The sequence below is a fragment of the Protopterus annectens genome, chromosome 10.part0 (assembly GCF_019279795.1).
Source record: "Protopterus annectens isolate FY-2018-M chromosome 10.part0, PAN1.0, whole genome shotgun sequence".
In the NCBI taxonomy this organism is placed as follows: domain Eukaryota; kingdom Metazoa; phylum Chordata; order Ceratodontiformes; family Protopteridae; genus Protopterus; species Protopterus annectens.
The window spans coordinates 1,225,931,725-1,225,955,574 of NC_056744.1; the positions used below are offsets into that span (position 1 = coordinate 1,225,931,725).

The following is a 23,850-nucleotide window of genomic DNA, read 5'->3' on the forward strand; positions in this document are numbered from 1 at the left end:
GAGAAGAACGGCTCCGATGGCTCCGCTCCGAGAGCAAGGGTGATCTCGGAGCTGAATGTATCGACTCTAATGAAGGGGATCGAGATCTCTTTTTAGAGGTCGATGGAGCCAACGGAGCCGAGGATACGTCGGCTCCAGCCGGAGCCGACACTGAATGTCTAGATTGGGCAGTATCGGCGCCGGATGGAGCCGATACTGTGACTGCTATGGTGGAAGGATCGGCTCCGGCCGGAGCCGATCTCGACCCTGGTGAAGGTAAACCAGAAGCCGACGGCTTGGAACTTTCAGCCAAAGGCTTAATAGGTTTCGAGGGCTTCCCCGGCGCCGACTTAGTCGGGGAGCTCTCGGGCTTTAATAGGCCCCTTAATATCAACTTATTTCTGCGCTCCTGCAGGACTCTTGGGCTGAAGGCATGACAGATAGCACAAGAGTCCTGCAGGTGCAGAGGTCCCAGGCAATAAACACAAGAAGTGTGACCGTCTGTCAGACATCTTCTGACAGCACGAGTCACACTTCTTGAAGCCTGAGACCTTCGTGTCCTTCGACATAACTGCGTCGAGGAAACACAAGTTGTGAAACACAAAACACTAACACACACACACACAAAAAACACCCAATCCAACAATTTAAACTAAACAGGGATAACACACAGTCATACACAAACAATCCCTGACAGGAAAAAATTTAGGAAGGGGAAGGCCTAAGGTCTAAGCTAGGGAAAGGGGATAAATAACTCGAAAAAAAGGGGAACACTAACGGGAATAGGGTTAAAGTAAGCGTTAAGGTTAACAAAAAACAACTATAGATATGAAAATTTAAAGGGGGTAGACTAAAGTCTTATATTTAGTAACTTACCTGGAGCTGGTAAAAAAAGGCACCTCGTTAGCGAAGCGGCAAACGAGATCTGGGTAGTCTCCGCCTTGCATCATGGGATATAGGGTTGCCTCGAGCTGGTAAATTTAGCTCTCGAGCTTAGCAAGTGCCGAGTCGGAGCCGAGGATCGGCTCCGAACCCATCCAGCAAGAATGAAGGTGAGATTGACAACTTAACATCAATGATATGGTCAGGGGGAAGGAGGGATGGTTGAAGACGAAGTACAACTACTCAGATGGAACGTTATGGTGAGTACATAACTTCTTTATCTGAAGTAGTTTACTTCATTTGTTCTTCAACCTGTAGGACAGAGTTCCCAGCTACCAAACACCTGGGTGGCCCTCATGGAAGGATATCCTGGAGCACTGCAGAGCCAAAGGATGCTCTCCCTCTAGATATCATGTCCAGTTTATAGTGAGAAATTAAAGTATGAGATGGGGACCAAGTAGCCGCAGAACAAATACCATCCAGACATATCCTGGACTAAAAAGCTGCCGGGGTAGCCATGGACCTGGTAGAATGTGCTTTTACTTGACCCAGAGGTGACATGCTCTTGTCTTTGTATACCTGAAAGATACAATGAGAGCTCTATCGAGCCAAAGTTACCTTGGAGATTGGTTTGCCCAGAAAGGTTTTACAGTAAGACACAAACAACTGGTCAGACTTGCGAAAGGCCTTAGTTCTGTGTAAGTAAAACTTCAGTTGTTTATGTATGTCTAACAAGTTCATAGGTTCATACAAATTTATATTCACCCCTGTTCTGAAAATTTGGGAAGAACACAGGTAAGTTAATCATCTGGTTGATATTAGTCTCAGAAGCCACTTTGGGATGAAAGGATGGATTGGTACGAAGTGACACCATGTCCTTATGGAAAACCATATACGGAGCTTTGATAGACAACACTTGAAGTTCTGAAACCCTCCTAGCCCAGGTGATAGCTACTAGGAAGGCCATTTTCCAAGATAAAAACTTTAGGTCTACTGATGCAGCTGGATCAAAGGGTGGAGCAACCAGAGCCTGTAAAACCAAAGTCAAGTCCCAAGGAGGGGTAGGATCCTTCACCATGAGGGGTCTTAAAAGGAAGGTACCTTTGATAAAGGTTTTGCAAAGTCTAGAGGATGTTAAAGAAACCATGTTCTCCCCAATATGGAAGTTGGAAATGGCAGCCAGTTGAACTTTTACACTAGAATAGCTAGCACCCTGATTGAATATATATGCCAAGAATTCCAACGCCACCAGGACAGGAGCTGTGAAAGGGTCCAGGTCACGTTGAAAAGCCGAGATTGAGAAACGCTTCCATTTACTACGGTAAAGCTTCCTGGTAGATGATTTGTGAGCTGCCACCAGAACAGTCTTGACCAGAGAGGATAAACCGGGAGTCCTAGCTCTCAAGGGAACTGGAGCAGCCAAGCATTGAGCTTTAAACTGTCCAGGTTTGGATGAGGAGCCCCCAAGGGGTGAGAGATGAGATCTGTAATTGGATCTAAGATACATGGAGGAAGCTAGATGAGACCAGAGGAAGGGAAACCATACCTGGCGAGGCCAAAACGGGGCAATGAGGATCACTTTACTCCCCAGCCTGCGAGCCTTCTGGAGGAATTTCGAAATACGAGGTAATGGAGGGTAAGCATAGAGAAGACTGAGAGGCCAAGCATGGACTAGTGTGTCTCCGGGGACTCCCCCTGTGGGGGGTTCAGAGCAAAGAACTCACTGCACTTCACGCTGGAAGGAGATGCGAAGAGACTGCAGGAAGGCCAACCCCACTCGAGGAAGATCTGCTCCGCTACCACAGGATTCAGAGACCACTTGTAAGGCATCAGAATAGTCCTGCTCAATTTGTCCACCAGTATGTTGGACTGTCCCGGAATGTGCACTGCTACCAGAAACCGGCTGGTGGAAATCGCCCATTCCCGCACTCACATGGCCTCGCGACAAAGGGGGTAAGATCTGGTCCCTTTCTGCTTGTTGATGTACCAGACCACTGAAATGTTGTCTGACTGAATTGCAATAGCTCCCAGAGAGAGAAAGGCATGAAGGGCCTGCAACACCAAAAGGACTGCCCTCATCTCCAGAACACTGATATGCAAACTGGTCTCATTCGGGGACCACATGCCTTAGACTGTCCTTCCCAAGCAATGCCCACCCCACCCTAGTTGGGAGCTGCCCGTGGTCACAGCGGCTTGGGGAGGGGCTGCAATAAATGGGCATCCCTCGGTCAGTTCCGAGGAGTGCATCCACCAGAGGAGGGACTCCCTGCCAGCCCTGCTGATGTGTATTGGATGCGTCAACGGCAGGTCTAACCATGACCATTGGACTGCTAATGTCCACTGTAGTACCTGCATATGTAGACGAGCACAAGAAGAAGAGTAATGGTGGCTGCCATGGTACTAAGAGCTCATAGTACCATCTCTGCTGAGTATCAAGGACACATGGAGTCATAAGCTCTGAATTCTTTCCAGGGTTAGAAAAACCTTCATTTGAAAAATGTATATCCTTGCTCCAATATTACTCTAGAACCTGGACTGGGTTCAGAGAAGACTTGGCTGAGTTGATAGTGATTCCCAGATGACCTGACAGCTTCAAAAATAGTCTCTAGCTTGACAAAGTAGATGTTTGGTGGGAGCAACAAGGAAACAATCTTCCAGGTATAGAAATACCTGTATTCCCTGAAACCTCAGGTGAGCCGCTACAACTGCCACGACCTTGGTGAACACCCTGCGGGTTGTGGTGAGACCGAAGGGTAGGGATCGACACTGATAATGATTAGCCCCTAGCCAGAAGTGGAGGAATCTCCTAGAGCATCTATAAATCTTTATATGGTAGCACGTGTCCTAGAGATCTATTGAGCACATCCAGTCTTTCTCCTGCAGGTAAGACAGGATGGAGTGCAATGTTACCATCTGGAACTTCTCTTTGGCAACTGACAGGTTGAGGGTGGAAAGATCCAGAATAGGTCTTAGGTCCCCCATCTTTTTGGCACCAGAAAGAACCTGGAATAGATGCTCAATCCAGACTGATGTTGAGGGACGGGTTGGATGACTCATTTCTTTAGCAGCTTGTTTATTTTGAGTGTTGCTACCTCCCTTTGCATGGGTGGTACATCTGGGAGGTGTTTTTGGGGAAAAGAAGATACTACAAAGGGGATGGAATAGCCCCTGGATATGATGTGAAGCACCCAATGGTCAGGAGACATGGATTCCAATGCCATTAGGTGCAAAGAAAGATGACCCCCAACTGCCTCCAGAACAGAGCAGTCGGGCAACCCCTCAGGGCTGTTGAGCAGGCCTGTCCGGTTCTCAAGACCCCATGTTCCTCGGACCCCCTCTACCTCTGGGCCAGCATTTATCAAAACCCCCTCTGCCTCTGGGGGAAGATGAATCCTGAGTGTCTGGGGAATACTGAGACTTCCAGAAAGTACAGTTGTGTACACTTACCATAAATGTAGGTGTTCGAGTGTATTCACTGTTGCAGTCATCACATTTGGGTTATCTGCCTGCAGGTAGCCCTCAATCAGCCTGAATACCACATTCTTGGGATTTCTGAGTCAGACGCTGTCGCTTCTTCTATGACGTCAGGACGTCATGGGTATAAAACATGCAGCCAACACCATTACATCAGTTTTTCTTGCCCAAGATGTCAGGAGCCCCCTAAATAAGAAGCAATTACATGGTGTGGAACACCCCCCAGCAAAAAGCAAATACCAATGATATAAGGTATGCCAAACAAAAAAGATAGGTAGAAGAAAAGAGAAGTCAGGGGGATGGAGGGGAGGGTAATCAGGACTGCAACAGTAAATACACTCGAACATCTACATTTATGGTTAGTGTACACAACTGTAATATGTTCTTTGTGTTTCACTGTTGCAGTCATCACATTTGGGTTGATTCCCAAAGCTGAGGATGGGTGGAGGCAGTCAAGAAGCATTAGGGCTGGCAAGCTGTAACAAATCCAGCTCTGGATTTAGAAATGGTAGGTAAGTGGCAATGCTTGGTGAAGGTGTGTATAGATCTCCAGGTTGCAGCTTCTTGGATGTCCCTGGCAGGGACTCCCCTGAGAAATGCTGTAGAGGTTGACCTAGCCCTAGTGAAATGTGTTTCCCATGATGTTTGCAGCAGAAATGGATGCAGTGTGCTATCCATGTAGAAATGGTTTGCCCTCTGCCTCAGTAGGCAAACTGACTAGCAGCTGGTCAGATTTTCAGAAAGGTTTAGTCCTGTCCAGATAGAACCTAAGCTGCCTGTGCACGTTCAGGGAGTGCAGAATCCTTTCCCCTGTATTCTGAGGACTAGGGAAAAAGGTTGGCAAATAAATGGATAGGTTTAAAGCCACACTAGACGCCACCTTTGGCATAAATGATGGGTTAGTCCTGAGGGAACCCTGTCCCCATGGAAGATAATGAAGGGTTCCACACCCATAAGGGCCTGCAATTCGGACACTCTTCTTGTTGAAGTGATGGCTAGGAATAAAGCTGTTTTCCAGGAGAGGAATTTTAAGTCTGCTGAAGCAACAGGTTCAAAGGGTGGAAGTGTGAGTTTTTTCCAATACAAAGTTAAGGTCCCAGGCTGGAGTGGGAGTTCTGCTGGTGGGTCTTAAACTTCTGGCCCCTCTCAAGAACTGTTTGACCAGAGGATGAGAGAAGAGGGGTGGCTCAGTATAATAATGAACTGAGATGGCAGAGGCATGAATCTTAATTGAAGAGAATGATAGGCCTTTGCGGAACATTTCTGTTAAGTATTCTAGTATATGAGGTTAGCTGGGCACATTTGTGTCCATTCCTTAAGACTGGCTCAAAGAACAGCATCTTTTCTACTTTTCTGAATAGGATTTTCTAGTAATAGGTCTTTTGCCTCCAGGAAGACATCCAGCACCGGTTTACTGAGGGTTCAGGGGATGAACCAGGCTGCTAGGTTCAGGGTTTGTAACTGAGGATGCAAAATCCGGCCCTCCTGCTGGGGCAGCAGGGAGGGAGGGTCTGAGGCAGGTGCCAAGGTGACAGTACTGTCAGACTACGCAAAGGTGGATACCAGTGCTGGCATGGCCAGTCTGGTGCAATCAGGATTGTCCTTGGCTTGTCCTGTGTGATCTTTAGTAGAACCTTCAAGAGGAGGGGCAGAGGGGGAAAGGCATAGATTGAGAGGTTTTCCCATGAAAGGACAGAGCATCCACTTTCCATGCTTGGCTGTGGGGAGTTTTAGTGCAATATTTGCTCAATTGAAAGTTCTGAGGGGAAGCGAAGAGGGCCTCCTTTCGTGCCCCACACTGTGGATCAGCAGCTTGAATGATTTGGGTTCCAGTTTCCACTTGTGCGGGTCCATTAGATTTCTGCTTAAGTTGTCTGCCAGTTTATTTAGTTTTCCTGGCAGGAATTGAGCTTGTAGGTGCACTTGGTTGCTCAAGGCTGTGTCCTCCAGAGCCATGGCTAACCTGCAGAGTGGGTAGGAATGGGTTCTCCACTGCTTGTTTATGTACCACATAACTGTGGTGTTGTCTGTCTTTATCAATAGTTGGCCTGGGAGAATAAGGCATTTGAAGGCTGTCAGAGCATTCTGTACAGCTAACATTTCTTTTTGATTGATATGCAGGTGCATTTCCTTTGGGCTCCATTTGCCTTGAATACCTTGTCCTGCCATGAGAGCCCCCCATGCATAGTCTGATGGGTCTGTTGTTAGAGTTTGAGCGGCAGGGGGTAGAGTGAAATGGAGTCCTTTGTTGTGGTAGCAGGCCTCTGCCCACCAAAGAAACTCTGTCCTTAGGCAAGGAGTGATAGGAATCATTGTTTCCGGGTCCTGAGAAAGTTGACACCAGACACCTTTTAAGTACCATTGAAGATTCCTCATAGGCAGTCTTGCATATGGAATTAGTAGAATGCAAGAGGACATGAACCCTAGGGCTTGCAGTATTTTTCTTGCAGATAGCTGGATTTTGGTGGCCAATAGATTGAAGTAGTTTGTCAAATACATTTGTTTTTCTGGAATGAGGAATGCCATCTGAGAAGTTGTGTTCAAGCTTGCTCCCAGGAATACAATCTGCTGGCTGGTACCTGATGTGATTTATTTTCATTGATGGTGTACCCCAGTGAAGTTAGAAGTCTGTTTACAAATGTCAGGTGCTGGAGTAGCAATTCCTGACTGTCCGCCTGAATCAGGCAATTGTGCAGGTATGTGTAAATTTGAATTTTTCTCTGCCTGCAATATGCAATGGCTGGAGCTAGGCATTTTGTGAATACCCTGGGCGAATAAACATCTGCAATGAGGCAAGCTCTTTCCAGTGGTGAGTATCAAACCTTGCACCTTGCAGATTAGAGGAAAGCACCTTACCCACTGCACCATTGGGCCTTTCTGCTCTGATACGTAGGTATTTCCTGCAAGATTCCCTTATGGGGATGTGCAGATAAGCTTCTTTTAAGTCTAGGGTGGCTAGCCAGGAGTCCTTGGCTAGCATAGGACACAACTGTTGGAGAGTAAGCATCTTGAACCTTGGAACCACCAGGAAGGTGTTGAAAAATCGACAGATCCAGGATAGAATGCCAAGCGTTTTCTTTCCTGGGAACCAGAAACAGTCTGGAGTAAAAACCTTGTTCCCTATGCTCTGCTGGGACAGGTCGAATAGCCTTGATACTGAGAAGAGAAAGTACTTGCTTTTGGGCCTCTGCCCATTGGTTTGGGGGGTGGTCTGTCCATCAGCTTGGGGTTGGCAGTGAGTGGAAGTAGAATCTCTATCCCTGGGATACAATGTTCAAGACTCATCTGTCCTGGGTGATGTACTCCCAGTTTTTTGCATGTAGGCCATGTTTTCCTCCTAAGGGTGCAAGTACTTGGGCAAGGCTTGGAAGAATTAAGGATAAGTTATTGACAGATTTTACCATAGGTTGTTGGCTTACTACTTCCTGTTTTACAGGTGGGAGCACTCCATTGCTTAGATCTGTGCATACCCTGAAACTGTAACCATGGAGGTATGCTGCCCCTGGGTTAGGACTGAGTAGGTCTGGGAGGGACTGGAAAGGACCAGTTTTTTGAAGGCCAATGCCTATTGAATCTAGGTGGCTGTACCTGTAGGAAATATTTAAGAGTTTGCATAGATTTAGCTTTTTCCTCCATCTCTTTGAGGACGACTTCTGCTTTATTATCAAACAGGCGTTCTTGATTTAGTGGTGCATCTAGTAATTTTGCTTTGACATTGTCTGGCAAGATATGTTCCTTAAGCCAAGCATGCCTTCTAAGGACAGGCCCAGTGACAGCAGCCCTGCAAGATGCTTCTAAGGCATCAAAACCACATTGCAAAGTATGTTTTACAACTTGGTTAGCAGAATGCATTAACTCTTGTAAATCTTTATGTTCTGCACAATCAGGAATCAACATAATTTTCTGTTTAATTAGCTCCATAATATGTTGCTGATACTTTAACATATGAAACTGGCAATTTAAAGTCCTGATGGCAAGAGTAGCAGAGGTGTATATCTTCTCACCCCATCTATCTAAAGCCCTAGAGTCCCTGCCCAAAGGGGTAGGGATTTTGGCTACTGTAGCCTTAATGCCTTTAGGTCTCTGCGAAATGGTCTCTGGATCCGCAGTAGGATTCTTAAAGAGAAACGTGTGGGAGTCAGGTACTCTGTAGTACCTGTCAGGATTCCTGACTGCTGGAGGCAAGGTATCAGGGGTAAGGCTGGATTCCAAGAAGACATAATCTACAATCTCCAGAACAGGGGGTATAGCTAGAGGCCTTTGCTGAGGCAAGTCTAAAAATTCTCTGAGTCTCTTTTTGGACTGTGGGTATTCCTGGCATTCCCAGCGGAAATGCTCTGTTAAGGTATGCAAGGTTTCACCAAAGGAAAAGTCCTCTGGAGCGGAGGCAGAGGGGATGGAATCCTCTGCATCTGAATCCTCATAGGTAGATAAGGGAATGCCCTGGTAATTAGAGGGATCAGAGTCATCAGGCTCACAGTCGGTAGAATCAGATGGAAAATCAATCCTTTGTCTGGCTTCCCCTAATTAAAGTTATTAGGTCTTCAGTCATTCTAAGCATTTGTTCCTGTGGCATGGGAGCATGAGCATGCACTTTGGCCATCGGTTTTCTAGGCAAAGTGCGAACTCTGGGCCTTCGAAACTCAGTAGTTTTAGTCAAAAATGAAGATGTCGTTTAATATGAACATCAGAAGGTTGGAATACACTCTCAGAAGCCGGTGCCTGCATAGAGGCTCCAGACCAATCCAAGGTAGAGACATCCACAGGATCCATAGTCGAGGAAGCAACTTGCGGCATACCAGACTCTGAAAGGGTCTCAGCAGAGGCCTGCGAATCTGTAGAATCAGGTATCAGGGGCTGCGAAGGCGTCTCACTGAGTACTGGCCTATGCAGTCTGTCTCTGTCTTTATACTTACGTTTTTTCGGAAGAACGGTAAATGGATGGCTTATCGAAGTAATTTCGGAATACAGAGAACGACAGTGAAAGAATTTAGCGACAAAGATAGTCCAATGAATAGTTCGGGCATTGAACAAGGCACAAAACCGACAGCGAGGAACATCGTGGTCTGGGCCTAAACAGATGGCGCAGTACGAATGAAAATCTCTGTGAGGTATTTGCTTTCCACAGGCCAGACAATTAACTTTTTCTGACATCGGTTAGAGCAAGAAAAAAGGATCCGCAACGGGGTACTTATCTTTTAAAAGACTTCAGGTCTGAAAATCGAAAATTTCAGAAGGTGGCCGACCGACACTTGCGAACTGCTTCTGCTTTGGACACTGCACGGCAAGAAAGACTGATGTAATGGCGTCGGCTGCATGTTTTATACCCATGATGTCCTGACGTCATTGAAGTAGTAACAGCGTCCGACACAGAAATCCCAAGACTCTGGTATTCAGGCTAATTGAGGACTACCTGCAGGCAGATAACCCAAATGTGATGACTGCAACGGTGAAACACGAAGAACATCCACATCTTCTTTTGCCCTCGCTGATTCCTGCAGAAGGCTCTTTGAGGAGTAGAGAAGCAGGCAGTGTCTTCCCGTCCTTTTCAATCTGGACCAACATCTCGCAAATGGTCTTCCCGAACAAGGAAGAACCATCAGAAGTGGCATTTGCAAATGATGCCTTAAAGGGTTCCGTGAACTGACATAACCTGAGCTAAGCGTGTCACCTCATGGCAACACCAGACCCGGCTGCCCTTGCTGCTCCTTCAGTGGCATGCGAAAGGAGGCACATGGACATGTTAGATACTGCTTTTAAAGTGGCCATCTGCGCAGAGAATATGTACTTATCCCCTGGCGACATGGACTCCGGGGATGACTCAGCTAGCTCTTTGACAAGGTCATGCTGCAGTCGTCTGACATGTGCCAAATAATTCAGCACCCTTATGGAAAAGGTGGCTAAAGCATACACCCGCTTCCTCAGACGATCCATCATACTGGACTCTCAGTCGGGGAGGATGGACCGTAGAACTTTCTTGTGCTAGTTCTTTCTTGGTGGCAGCTGTTACCACCATAGCGTCTACAGGGGACCCTTTGTTCCAACTATGCCTATCCAAAGGGGGACTTAGGATCTTGTCTGAGCATTTTTGAATTGGCTCCATGGTGTCTGGTTCCTTCAATGCTCAGATGGTGATAAGGTCCACCAATGGATCCGTGGGGGGGCACCCAGGAAGTAAATGGGCCTGTACTGAAGGCCACCACAAACACTGACTTGTCTGCGGTAGGCTTAGGGGCGGACCCCCTTTGGTGCAGGAGTTCCATGATGTCTCCAAAGGAGACATCATTGGGGGGTGATCTAGGGGAGCCTTCCCCTTCCTCCAAATCAGTGTCCTCGATGAGGGACTTTGGGGAGGGGTCCAGGTGCCTCATTCTGCACATCCATTTGCGAGGAGCCTCTTCAGTGGGACTCTCCGGAGCGGACTCACAAACTGCATGTTGTTCTGCAAGGGGAACCGCCTGGGGCACATCAGGCACAGGCTGTCCCTGAGTGGACAAAATGTCCGAATTCACTTCCAGAACTGAGGGAGTCGGGGCAGAATCCAATGAAATAGTCAGGGGCCTCAATCCACTCGAGAAAACTCTTTCCAGCACATCAAATGCCAAAGGAGAGCAAGCCTCTTGGGAGACCAGTAAGGAAGCAGCTCCCCTCGGATCCGACAGGGGAATTGGAGCCGTGCCTGCAGGTGCCGAGATGCCAAGTGGAGGGCCATGACTCGACACAGTCGGAGCCGATGGAAACCCCGCCTCGGATCCAACACCCAGACTATGGCTCCGAGAGCTGCTTGGGTCCGAACTAGTCAGATCCAACGTGCTCAAGGTAATGGCCGGCATTGAGGTACAAGGTACCATCGGCGCCGACCCGCTGACTCCGAGAACGCTTGGATCAAAAAACTCCGATACTGGAGGTAGGATCAGAGAAGGAGCTATAGGAGGGAGAGGAGGCTGGCAAGACTCCCATCTGGATCTGGGTGCAAATGAATCTTTGCATCATTCTGTCCATCTCCATTTCATTTAAGTTTCTGGTGGAACATGACAATGAGGCCACTGATGCTGACCTGAAATGTCGGTGCACAGAAGCTGTAGGGGAAGGTCTAGGTTCCTCTGGTTCTGGTGAAAATCTAGGGGACTGGAGCCTAGGAGTGCTAGGACTAGTAATAGCCTGCAGTTTTTGAGGAGGACACGATCGGTCAGGGGATCTGTTCCTCACCTTGTCCCTGTCCTGTTTAGAAAGGTCACCTTCCACAGGCCTCTTGTGAGGAGGGTGAGTCCCGGCCTGGGAGGAGAGACAGTCACAGCCATGACTGAAGTAGTTGCAGGGACAGCTGCCCCCGAAGCAGAAAGTAGCCCCTTCATAATAAGTTTGGCCTTCCGGTCTTTCAAGGCCCTAGAATTAAAGCCCTCTCAAATCGGGCAATCAGTAGACATGTGAGAGGCCCCTAAGCACACAACACACAGAGTGTGGCCATCGGCTGGGGACAGCTTGTGGCTACACTCTGTGCACTTCCTGAAAATAGGTTTAGCCTGCTCAGCCATGCTGGAAAAGAGAAATTAAAGGTCTTTACCTGACCCAACCACACACACACACATATACACACACACACACACACACACACACACACACACAGACTAACTAACGAGGAGGGGGAGAAAGGTAACTACTACACTAACCAACTCTCTCTTCTTTTTTTTTTTGCTATGAAACACAATGCACAATGAGGTAGGGGAGGAAAGAAGGAAAAACCTGACCTAACTCTATTAGAAACTAGACTCACTTACCCAAAAAATTACTTTACAGACACTCACTATGCCTGGAGCTCTGAGACCATGATGCTAGGCTAAGCCATGGCAAACAAGATCTGATGAAATGAAGGAGATGGAGGGGTATTATGGGTAAGGGGAGGAGCTTGGAGCTCAGATCAGATGCTTGTGAAGCTGCCGTCTCAGATCCGATCCGGATCTGAATACCCACAGGTTGAAGAGCAAATGAAGTAAACTATTTCAGATTTATTTTTTCCACTTGTCTTTTAGTCTCACCATTGTAAACATTGTTAGAACAAGCCATTACAGCATAAACCATATCTTATGTACACATGAAATATTGTTGTATTAAACATAACTGTCCCTTTAAAAAACAGTGCATACCTACCTGCATATACTTGCAAACTCCACAATGTTAACATCCATAATTTTCTTGTCTTCTTCTTCTTTCGGCTTTTTCCTGGTTAGGGGTTGCCACAGCGGATCACCTTTCCGCTCATGATTGGCAGTGGAGTTTTACAGTGTCGAGTTGCCAGCCCGGCGTCCAACCTTCCACAGAAGGCACACACATGCACACACTCACACCTAGGGCCACATGAAATATTGTTGTATTAAACATAACTGTCCCTTTAAAAAACAGTGCATACCTACCTGCATATACTTGCAAACTCCACAATGTTAACATCCATAATTTTCTTGTCTTCTTCTTCTTTCGGCTTTTTCCTGGTTAGGGGTTGCCACAGCGGATCACCTTTCCGCTCATGATTGGCAGTGGAGTTTTACAGTGTCGAGTTGCCAGCCCGGCGCCCAACCTTCCACAGAAGGCACACACATGCACACACTAACACCTAGGGCCAATTTAGGGTGTCCAATCTACCTACAGCATGTCTTTGTGATGTGGGAGGAAACCGGAGCACGCAGAGGAAACCCACGTGACCACAGGGAGGACATGCAGACTCCACACAGAAGGCACCCCAGCTGAGAATCGAACCGGAGAACCTCTTGTTGTGAAGAGGCAACACTAACCGCTGCACCACCGTGGCCGCCCCCCATAATTTTCTTCTCTAAACATAGTAATTAACAACCAGTATAAGAGTTATATACAAGTTTACCTAATAAAGATTTTTTTCCTGTAACTAAATATAGATTTTAGGGGAAATATTTTCCTAACTTGCTAATGACTTGTAATCCATCCATACAACCCTCCACAACCCCTTTTTCTCATTTTTGCTCATGGGGTCAGGGTGTCACTTCAAAAGTGACAATCATCTACAGCTAATGTTTATACCACTCAGTGGCTAGCTATGGCCAATTTAGAGTGTCCAATCCACCTACTGCATGTGTCTGGAATGTGGGAGGAAACTCAAATGAACACAAGGCGAACATGCAGATTCCACACAGAGTGCGCCCCAGCTGAGAATCGAACCTGTGAGGCAGCAACAGTATCTGCTGCATCACTGTGTCGCAACATTCCATTTTTTGTGTAATACACACGTCATTCTTGAAATACAGGAACTATGTTTAAAACATGTATATGTGCAAACTATACCTGGGTGGTTTAATTTTTTTCACATATTTCTCAATTCCTCACCATAACTTCATTATAATTTATCCACCGATTCTTTTTAAACATCCTTATTAAATCATCTCATTGACATGGGTGCAACAGAAAACAAATCATAGTAACTTTTTCCATTCAATACAGTATAAATGTTTTCTTTTTAACAATTTTCAGCCATTCCAGGATTACAAACATTGCTCATTTCCAATACAGTATCAGCTCAAAAGGATCTTTCTTCCATTATTTAAAAAAGCTATAGCGCTGACTGAAAGGGTGAGATTGATGAGAGACAGAAATGCCCTGCAGGCCAAAAATAGTCACTGAATAGTTAGGTTAGTTCATTTGATATTAAATGAATCTCTACTTCTGCTTCTTAAAGGGGCACAGTGCTATAAAATAAAAACAAACTGAGAATTGCTTTAGTTTAACTTGATGGTGCTCACTAAAAAAGAGTAATGATCTGTTCTGACCAGCATTATGGACGAAGAACTTTGACATGATACGTTTTATAAAGACTCTGATACTACTGGTAAAATAATTTCGACTGGGTTGCTTACACTTGGATAATGAAGAGGATGATTAATAAAGTCTCTCAACTAGGACATAGTCCTTGCGAATATAAGTTCACCAATTATGTTACAAGAGCATGCAAAGAGATGAAAAATAAAGTTTCTTGTTGGTAATAAGCTTCTATCTTATGCAGAGTTAAATACTTGAGGTTTTATAAAAAGTGAATGTTAAATGGAATGCCATGCTGTTGGGGTCCGAGCATGTATCTAAAAGAAAGCTGAATGTCTCTGCAGGTGCTCTGATTATTACTGGGATGATATATAGACACGGGAAATTTGAGGCTCAGATCTCCATCCTGTAACATTGTATACAAACTTGTACATAGTTTGCAGGTTACCTGAGGGAATATTGCTAAGAGTTGGGAAACTGAAAGTTTCAGAGATTGAAGATACTGAAAAGCAAATTCCTGATTTGCAGGCAAGTCTACTTCTCATGAGCTAAAGCATAAGATATTTAGACTATGGGCATAAAATTGAATGTGCATAAACCTTAAAGTGCATAAACACTCAGATGTACGGCAAGGACTGAGAAGGACAAGACTGATCCCCTCAGAAAAGCCTTTTCATCATTTAGTAAACAAGTGGGATGTAAAGGTGCATGCCTGTTGAAGTTATCCAATTATGATGATAATATTTTCAGATATTATTCCTGCAGACACTCAGCCTGGTCGAGGATAGATAAAATATCGATTACTCAGAAACATAGATATACAAAGACAGCTTTTTAGACCATGACCCAGTATATATAGCATATACAAGCCAATGGCTATTACAACTTGATATTCTCTGGTATCTACCTGCTTATAAGTTTATAAGACCTCAAATTTTAAGACTTAAGGAAATAAGAAAGATCACAACAAAGGACTGGGAGAGATTTAATAGCATGTTTAAAATACAAATGATTAAGAAACTCAAACAGAAGTAGAAGCTTGAATTGATTTAAGGAAACAGCATTTGGCTATAAGCCAGAGGTACTGTTCTCACTTGTACGATAGAAATAGGTTAGAAGACTATAAAAAAGTATTTCTAACTATACAAAAAGTAATAACTGATTATTTGCATCGTAAGTTTAGCTTACATAAGGCAGCCCTTTTGGCAGTGGTATTTTCAGATTTCATCGAAGTTTGTAAGGTCTCTTACTTTTAAGTTGAAATAGTAATAGGTTAATATGGGATAGGGAGGATTATTAAAAGAAATGAGTAGGAGGTGGGCTGACCAGATCATACCCTTAAGGCCTTCCACACTTATTATAAGAAACTTTACAGTGAACACAATAGTCTTTGATTCCGAGGGGAGAGTACTGAGTTTTTGCAATCAGTGGATTTGCCTACCATAGACCAGTCAGACAGGGAATGGTTGATAAAGTCATTTAATAAGGAACAGATCCAAGAAGTAAAAGAGAGCATGGCTTTTAATATATCCCCTGGATTAGAATGATAACCCATCGAGTTTTGGTTAGTACTAGGCGCAGAGTTGTTATTATCCCACTGGAGGAACCAGTTTAATAGGATTCATGCTGAGTTGCCTAAGGCAGTTTCAGCAAACATAAAAACAGCAAAACATATTTGCTTGAAATGCCTTCAGCAAACCTTTTAAGGATTTTTTTTTTTGCCAGGGGGAAGCCCCCTTGCACCCCCAATGTGGGGAAGGGAGGGGGCAGCTTCACACCCCCAGAATTAATATATACAAACTCTGGGGTCACACAAGAGTAGAGAAAAAGGCAAATTCCACTGTTGCCAAATGCTGTTTCAGCAAACACCTCAATGCTTTTAAGTTCACCAAAACTACCTTTGGCAAGCTGACATACTCCTTTTTAATAGATTTACTGAAGACGATATCCTTGCATCCTGGAAAGAGTCAATTACAGTGGTAATTCATATGAGAGGGGAGTAATCCAAGATTATTACCTTCATCATACAGACCTAATCTTGATACTAAAGCAGGATCATAAAGCTTATAAGCTGTTGCGGCTGAATAGAATAGTAGCTCTTAAGCCAAAGATTTACATAGTTTTTCCCATAACCTTTTCACTCTTATACATTTCAAAAATGCATGTTCCGTAGTTTCTTCCTTTTGACAATGCAAACAAATTCTATCACTTTTCTTTTTATACAGCATATTTTCTTTTACTGGTAATGTATCTATTACCGTCTCCACAAAAAGTCTTGACATTCAACTTTCTGAAAGCACCATTTGCTTCTTATTTTTATAGCTTTAATTATTTCATCTGTTAGATTTTCCAATGGTTTTACACAGTAATGTTTTATCATTATATACTTGTACTATACTTTTCTATCTTTTTCTATACCATAAATTGTTATTTTCCGCAAACATAGTTTTTCTTGGTAACATTTTATTTCTTCATTTATACACCCCCTTCTCTCTTTTACTCTTTTTTTTACCATACTCTCACATTTATCATACTTAGATTTACAAAGACATGCATCTGGAGTGTTTCTCTTTGGGCCTCTGCTTCATTCCAAGTCTGACTTTCCCGGTAAACAAATGTAAAATAAAATAAAAATAAATAAATAAAATATTTATGCAGTTTTACTACTAATCTGTCATCTTGTTTATTTATTCACATTAACACTTTGTAAAAATGTAATGAAGCAGCATATACCACTGAGTTAATTAACCCTAAACCTCCTTCCTTTTTATTTACATACAAAATGCTTCTTTTTACTGGGTTTAACAAAGGACCCATATAAATGAAAAAAATATATATCTGCAATAATTTCTTTTCAAAGACTGCTGGCAACATAAATTCACTTGCTAAGTATGCTGTTTTTTTCCATCAGTACTCAACTCATCACATAAGCCTTTTTTTCTGAATGATAATTTATATGTTCTCCAGAAAAAAATAAAACAGTTTTATTTCTTTTATTGTTTTTTGCCACTGAATTCTACTTGCATCTTTATTCAGAAATGTTATACTGAACACAGAAATTTCATTCATTGTAAAATATATATCCCACGTCTTTATTACAGCACATAAAACATTTACTTTTCTCTTTAATTAAAACCACCCCTATCACCTCTTGACACTCATTTATGCAAATTGTTTCTTTTATCCACATTTTTTTTGCAATTATTATAATGTAATCTGCATATATTCACAGAACTGGAATTCTTAACCCTTCAGGTATTACATACCTCCCCTCCTTCACTTTGCAATTTGTTTCACATACTATCACATACATAACTAATGTTGTCTTTCGCCATTCTTTATATGTACCTCTTGGCTTAACCAGTCATTTACAAGTATTTTTACTTTATTACTATATGATAAATAACAAAGCAAAAAAAGGCCACACACAGCAAACAGAGCACGGTGCCCACACAGGAAAAAAGTTCATAAACCAAAACAGTCATAAAAGTGTGGGTACCTAATGGCAGTTCAACTGGTTTCAGTTATCAATTCTGACCACGTCACAAGAATAAAAGTCCTCTTCAGGAACACAAGTCATAAACTCTTTCAAGTATCCAAGTAAAACGAGACACCGAAGTAAAAAGATGATAATTTATTGTAGTTAGCGCTTTCGTCACGTAGGCTTCATCAGACTTTATACAAAATGAGAAATCAGCTCATTTAAAAACTAATGAAACGAAAACCATTGGTCATACATTATCCAATGAAACAGCAAGGTCATTAACTCAGATCTAACACATGAAAAGCCTTTGCTGAAAGATGCTGCAAACAGTTGCCTCAAAGCAAGGCTAAAAAGCAATAAATATATTGCCTAAAATACAATGTCATATAAACTACTGACATATATACTAACATTCGATATCTAAACTAAAATCTGCACCAAATAAATACATCTAATAAAAACATTATATATAGTGACTAAAACAAACTAGCATATAAACTCCTTTGGATGACAGCAACTCTAATGCAGCTGAGTTGCAAATATAAGAAAGAAGCAGTCTAAGCAACAAGCGCTTCAAATACTGTAGCGTGCAGAAACACATAAAGTACACATAATGCATTTAACTTATTTAAAGTCTTGGATTATCTAGAATAAAACAAACATCACACTCTAGTTCATGATGTATCCAGGAAAGCAAAAAAGACAACATTATGTAAACACAATAAAAACTCTAACTGAATGCAGATGAAAACAGAACCATGTGACAATAAAAGTCACTAACCTGAAAACATCACAGCTTGAGAATCCATTCAAAAGAACCAACATATATATACTTATATATATTGGTTACTAACTAAACACCTTAATGTTACAGCAGCTCATAAATCCATTATAGAGAGCAGCTTATGTTAGCTCTCACACTAGCTTGCTAGGCATTCATCATAGGGTGGTTTACATAATGTTAAAGTAACATAACACACACAATGCTTTGACATATATAAGGGTGAAAGCAATGTGTTACAAGCTATAACATACTCTTAAGGTGTACATCAGCAGTAGAGCAGGTCAAAAAGTAAACCAAAAGTACACCATTTAACAAAAACTCACTATAGCAGCACACTCAATCGTGGCAGATATCTATCAGCTCTATCTACCTAGGTCTCATAGTGTAAACCAAACGCTCCAAGCAAGGAGGGGGGTATATAAGAAACATATCAGATAGTAACCAAATGACTATCAAGGATAGCCCAAGAGTATAGAACTATGTGAAAAATCCACATCTATCAGTCTCTATCTAAGTCCCTTCTTAGCGACTAACAGAAAAGTAAACACAAAAAGGGGAGACAATGTCCAGGCTTATGAATGTCCAGTGTCTAAACAACCGGAAGGCATACTAAACTGCAGATCCATAAGAGATCATAATTTTGGTCTACACACCCTTCTTTTCCTTAACATCGGTTTAATTTGAACTTTATCATTGAGTCCTGGTGCCTTGTCAGCTCTACATCTGATAATCCACCTTAGCTCCTTTTCTAAAGTCAAATTTACCATATCACCACCTCTAATGTTCTCAAACACGGTCTGGAGAGCACAGAAAGTGAACTTGTGCGTCACATCAAACAACTGTACATGTTTTGCTAAGGCATTATGAGCCGAACTAACACGAATTTGATAAATATGCTCCCTTATGCGTTCCCTCAAAGTTCTATTGGTCTTCCCAATATAAAACGAGGGGCACTTGGTGCATCTAGCCAAATATATCAAATTACTACTACCACAATCGGTCCCAGTACTTAGTTTAAACGTGTAGCCTGTGATGGGATGTACAAAACTCATCCTAGTATCTATATAAACACATTGTTTACACCTACCACATATTTTAGTATTATACTCATGTTGTATATGACTATTCTGATGGGAAATATTCCTAGGGCCACAAAGAATCCTTCTCAGGTTAGGTTTATTTTTAAAAGTAAACTTAGGTTGGGTGCCTACTAAGGGGCCTGCCTTGTCATCCAATAACAAAACATCCCAATGCCTCTCCATTATCTCCCTAAGAAACACAGCATCTTTAGTGAAGAACATGCAGGCTCGTATCTCATTATTGGTCACTTCCGATGTATCATGGCTAGTTATACATGGTTCCAAAAAGTAAGGTCTGGCTCTATCAGATCTGATGTTATCTACCTCTGTCAAAACTTCTTCAAATTTACAAGGAGCATAACCTCTCGAAGTGAAGCTACGCCGCCAATAGCTAACTTCATTAACATAGCCTTCTTCTGAGGCATTAAGCCTAGAAGCTCTCATAAGCTGACCTTTCATCACATTGTCAAATACATATTTAGGGTGCATACTTTATTACTATATGATGCCATACATACTTTCCTGACTTTCTCACAAGATTTCATATCCAATTGTATCAAATACCTTATTAAGGTCTCCTATCACGATTTTCACTTCTTTTCGTAATATCATCCACAATTCACTACCATTAATAATTCTTGACAACCGTTCCCCTGTGCCCTATATATACTACCTTCCATAATGTCTTCCATTTTAGTTTCACATTTCTTTTCTATTATTTTCATAAAGATCACATAATCATTATTATTCAGTACTATCAGTCTCCAGTTCTTTTAATTGTCTTCTATATTCCTTCTTCCATATGAATTTAAGTATTCCACTACATAACTCTTTATATATAACATCTTCATTTAACCATTCACTCAAAATCTTTTAAAAATATATATATTTTTGCCAATTTCTTAAATTATTACACATTTTATACCCTATTCCATCTGGTCCTACAGCCGAATCTATTTTACCTTTTCCTAATACTTTATCTAACTCATTTAAACAAATTTCCTTTTTCAACTCCTTATTCTCTTTTTCTGTTAATTTTTTAAATTTCATGCTTTTCTCTATCTTCTTTTCCTTTTTTAATATTTACTATACATATTGTACTAGACTGTAATCTTTTCCTGAGTTCTTTCTATTTCTCCTTTAACATTTTTTATTTTTCTTATTACACTACCATCTTCCTTTACTAATATACATAAGTAACTTGATACTGCTACTCTTTTCCTTGCAAAAAACATATTTGCTTATATAACTATTGTATTTTTTCTTGATTTCTTTGTCAAAATACTTTATCATGTTCTAAATCTTCCACTGCGTTACGTTCTTTTATATCTTTCTTTCTCTACTTTTCTCATCATTTTGCCACCGAAAAAATATTTTTATATTTTTTTCTTAAATATTATCCACCATTCAGACCAATTTTTATAAAATATTATCACAGTAATAAGATCTTTCCACAGCTGTATCACTAATCTCTTTCTTCATTCCATGCTTTTTCATTCATCCCTTTTATTCCTTTCCCTATTTTTATATATTCCTTGTTTTGCTTTATTGTTATTAATATTGCAAGGTGACTGGAAAATCTCTCTCTTTCATCTATAACTAAACCGTCTGATACTATAATCTATTTTAGTTCTACACATACATATTTTGTAAGTTCATGAATTTTTTGTCCCAAAGTTTTAACTTACATCATATAACTAACTTCTAACATTTTTTATATAATTTCCTTTTTTGTACTCGCCTCTTAAATCACAATTAAAGTCTCATATTATTATAATACTCATATTTATCACTATATAGTCTAAATTCTAATGAAATAATTTTTCATATCTTTACAATTAGTATAATTATATAATGTCAGACTTGTATATACTTGCTCTATGTAAATCTACAATGGTTTAACCTTTTCATTTTTGCTAAAGTTACATCCAATATCCTTACTGTATTTATACAGAATAAGGCTATTTTGGAACACCTCTCATTTCCCAAATTTCAGATTATCCCTTTTTCCCATAGCTTCTCAGTTTGTAATCTTTCTTCATTTGTTAAAAATCTTGTGTCTTCTAATATAATTACATTTACATCATATCTATTACACCACTTCAAAATCCATATTTTTCTTACTATTCTTAATGGGTCTAGGACTAATGATCACCTACACATTTCAACTAAACTGAAATGGGTGTGCACACTTTTGCAAAAGTGCTTTTTCACAGAAAAAGCACTTTTGCGAAAGTAAGCTAAAAACAGAAAAAAAAAACCATGAGAAAATGGCTTTCCTTTTCTCCACTGCAGTGCGATCTCAGAGTGAGAATATAAAAGTAGGGGGTGCAGGGGGGGCTTGATTGATTGCTTGCTTAATTACTGTATTTTTTTTTTTTTTTTTTTTTAGCAGACTTTCGCGAAACTGTGCTCAACTGTTTCAGTTTTGTTGAAATGCGTCTTTGGTAATTAGTCCTAGATCCATTCTTAATACTATTCACTTTTACAGAAAGCAGTCTATTTTCATATTCCCTTTTCCTTAGATTCATGGTTTCATAAGTTCTTAGCTAATTACTAGGATAGCTTTCTCAACAGTCCATTCTAAGCTTAGCTAATTTCCATCCCAAAGGTGAGACTCGAACACAGTACCTTCAATCTGTGAGTCAAACATCTCAACCATTACACCAACCCACAATCATTAACTGTATATATTATTTTTCATCCATTCCTGTCTTTTTTTCTTTTGTATGTATCTCTTTAAATCTTTTTTCTATCTTTTCCTAATAGAATTCTTTTTTTTTTCTTGCAATACCTCCCAATTTATGTCTTCATCACTTATTTCAGAACATTCTTCCATGTCTTCTTTGTTAGTTTTTTTCATCTAATTTTTCTTCTATTTCTACTACTTCTAAAATTTCTTTTCTGTTCATTTTCTTCCATTTTTTTTCCTTACAATTACTTTCATTTTTGCAGTTCATTCATAAATGCCCAATTTTGTTATATTTATAACATTTCAATTCACATTTTTTGCATCATGTCCTATTTCTCCAAAGATATTTCCTTTTACCACAGTTACCAAAAAAATGTTTTGGCTTGTTCCTAGTATTTTAAGACACCCCTATTCATCTCCACATTTATCATGCTTGGCATATGTAGATATACTTTCTCTTCTATTTTTAATACAATATTACAATCCTACCCATCAGACCATAAATCCCCTTTGTCAAACTTTGCACTGTCCAGTACTTCTTTACATAAAGTTTTCAGATGTCATTTCATCTCTCTTTCCACCTCTGTTTGGAATTCTACATGAAGTTTCTTTTTTTCTTTCTTTGTTAAATGCATTTATCACATGAAGACTCCATGGGTGACAGTCTTTCTTTTATACTGTCCAAGAAAATTCTCCATTTAAAAAAGTATCAGATGTAATATCACAAAATGCATCTTTGTTAGTAAGAATAAATGCTCTTACCTAATGTGCTTTTACATCCAAAGAAGCTATTAAATTGTCCCACACTTCATACCTGTCCATTTCTTTGTCTTCTTTACTTTAAATCCTTACTACATACTTATGTTTATATTTTTTCCTGCCTTCTTTTATGTTACTCCTCTTTTAATCTTCTTTTACTTCCATTCCATTTCACCACTATTCTTCAGGCTTGTCTCTGCATCCTCCTTTTACATTTTGTCCATAATGCCCCCCCCCCCAAGGAAACATCTCCTTCATTTTCTGGCTCACTCTGCATCATCCCACAACCCTTCTGACTGGAGGGTTGTAATTATACATCCACCATTTGCCAACTCATCTCCATCACACACATTTCTTTGAAATATCTCTGCAAAACCTTGCACACATTCTCTGGTCTCGACATTTGCTGTCTCCTCCATTTCTCTCACCTGCTCCTACAAAATGGGTCCCACTCACAACAATGATGAGTAGTGGAAGTTCCCCAATGCCCTGGTCAAATTTTCCCTAGTAGTATAACTATCACCTTGGGTGACCCCTGAAAATAGGCCATTAGCCTAGCCAGACTAACCCAGCCAACAATGGATAAATAAAGAAAACAAATAGATAAATAAACAAACAAAATTCTATTCTTTAGTAGCAGTTTGAAGTGGAATAGAAATGTATGCCTCTGTAATTCTCCTCCCCTACCAATAAATCTTTATTACCTCAACTATGCCATTGTTTTTTTCCTCTTCTATCACTGTTAGGGTCCCTCAAGCAATTAATATTATTATTCTCCTTCACCTGTGTCCTTGATATTTTGTTGAATGCCCATCCTGAATTTTTTTCTTTATCAAATTTACATGCTCATTTCTACACTTGTCCGTATAATTCAATAATCTTTGCTTTTTGTCTATACTGCAAGACGATTTACATATGACAATATGAAGAAAATAGT

At 41.2% G+C, this 23,850-nt stretch overlaps 1 protein-coding gene across 1 annotated transcript in view; it reads right to left on the minus strand.

Annotated features, from left to right (window-relative positions):
- Nucleotides 1-23,850, minus strand: part of TUT4 (terminal uridylyl transferase 4) — a 3,240,181-nt gene that overhangs the window by 376,569 nt on the left and 2,839,762 nt on the right. The gene's annotated exons all lie outside the window — the stretch shown is intronic.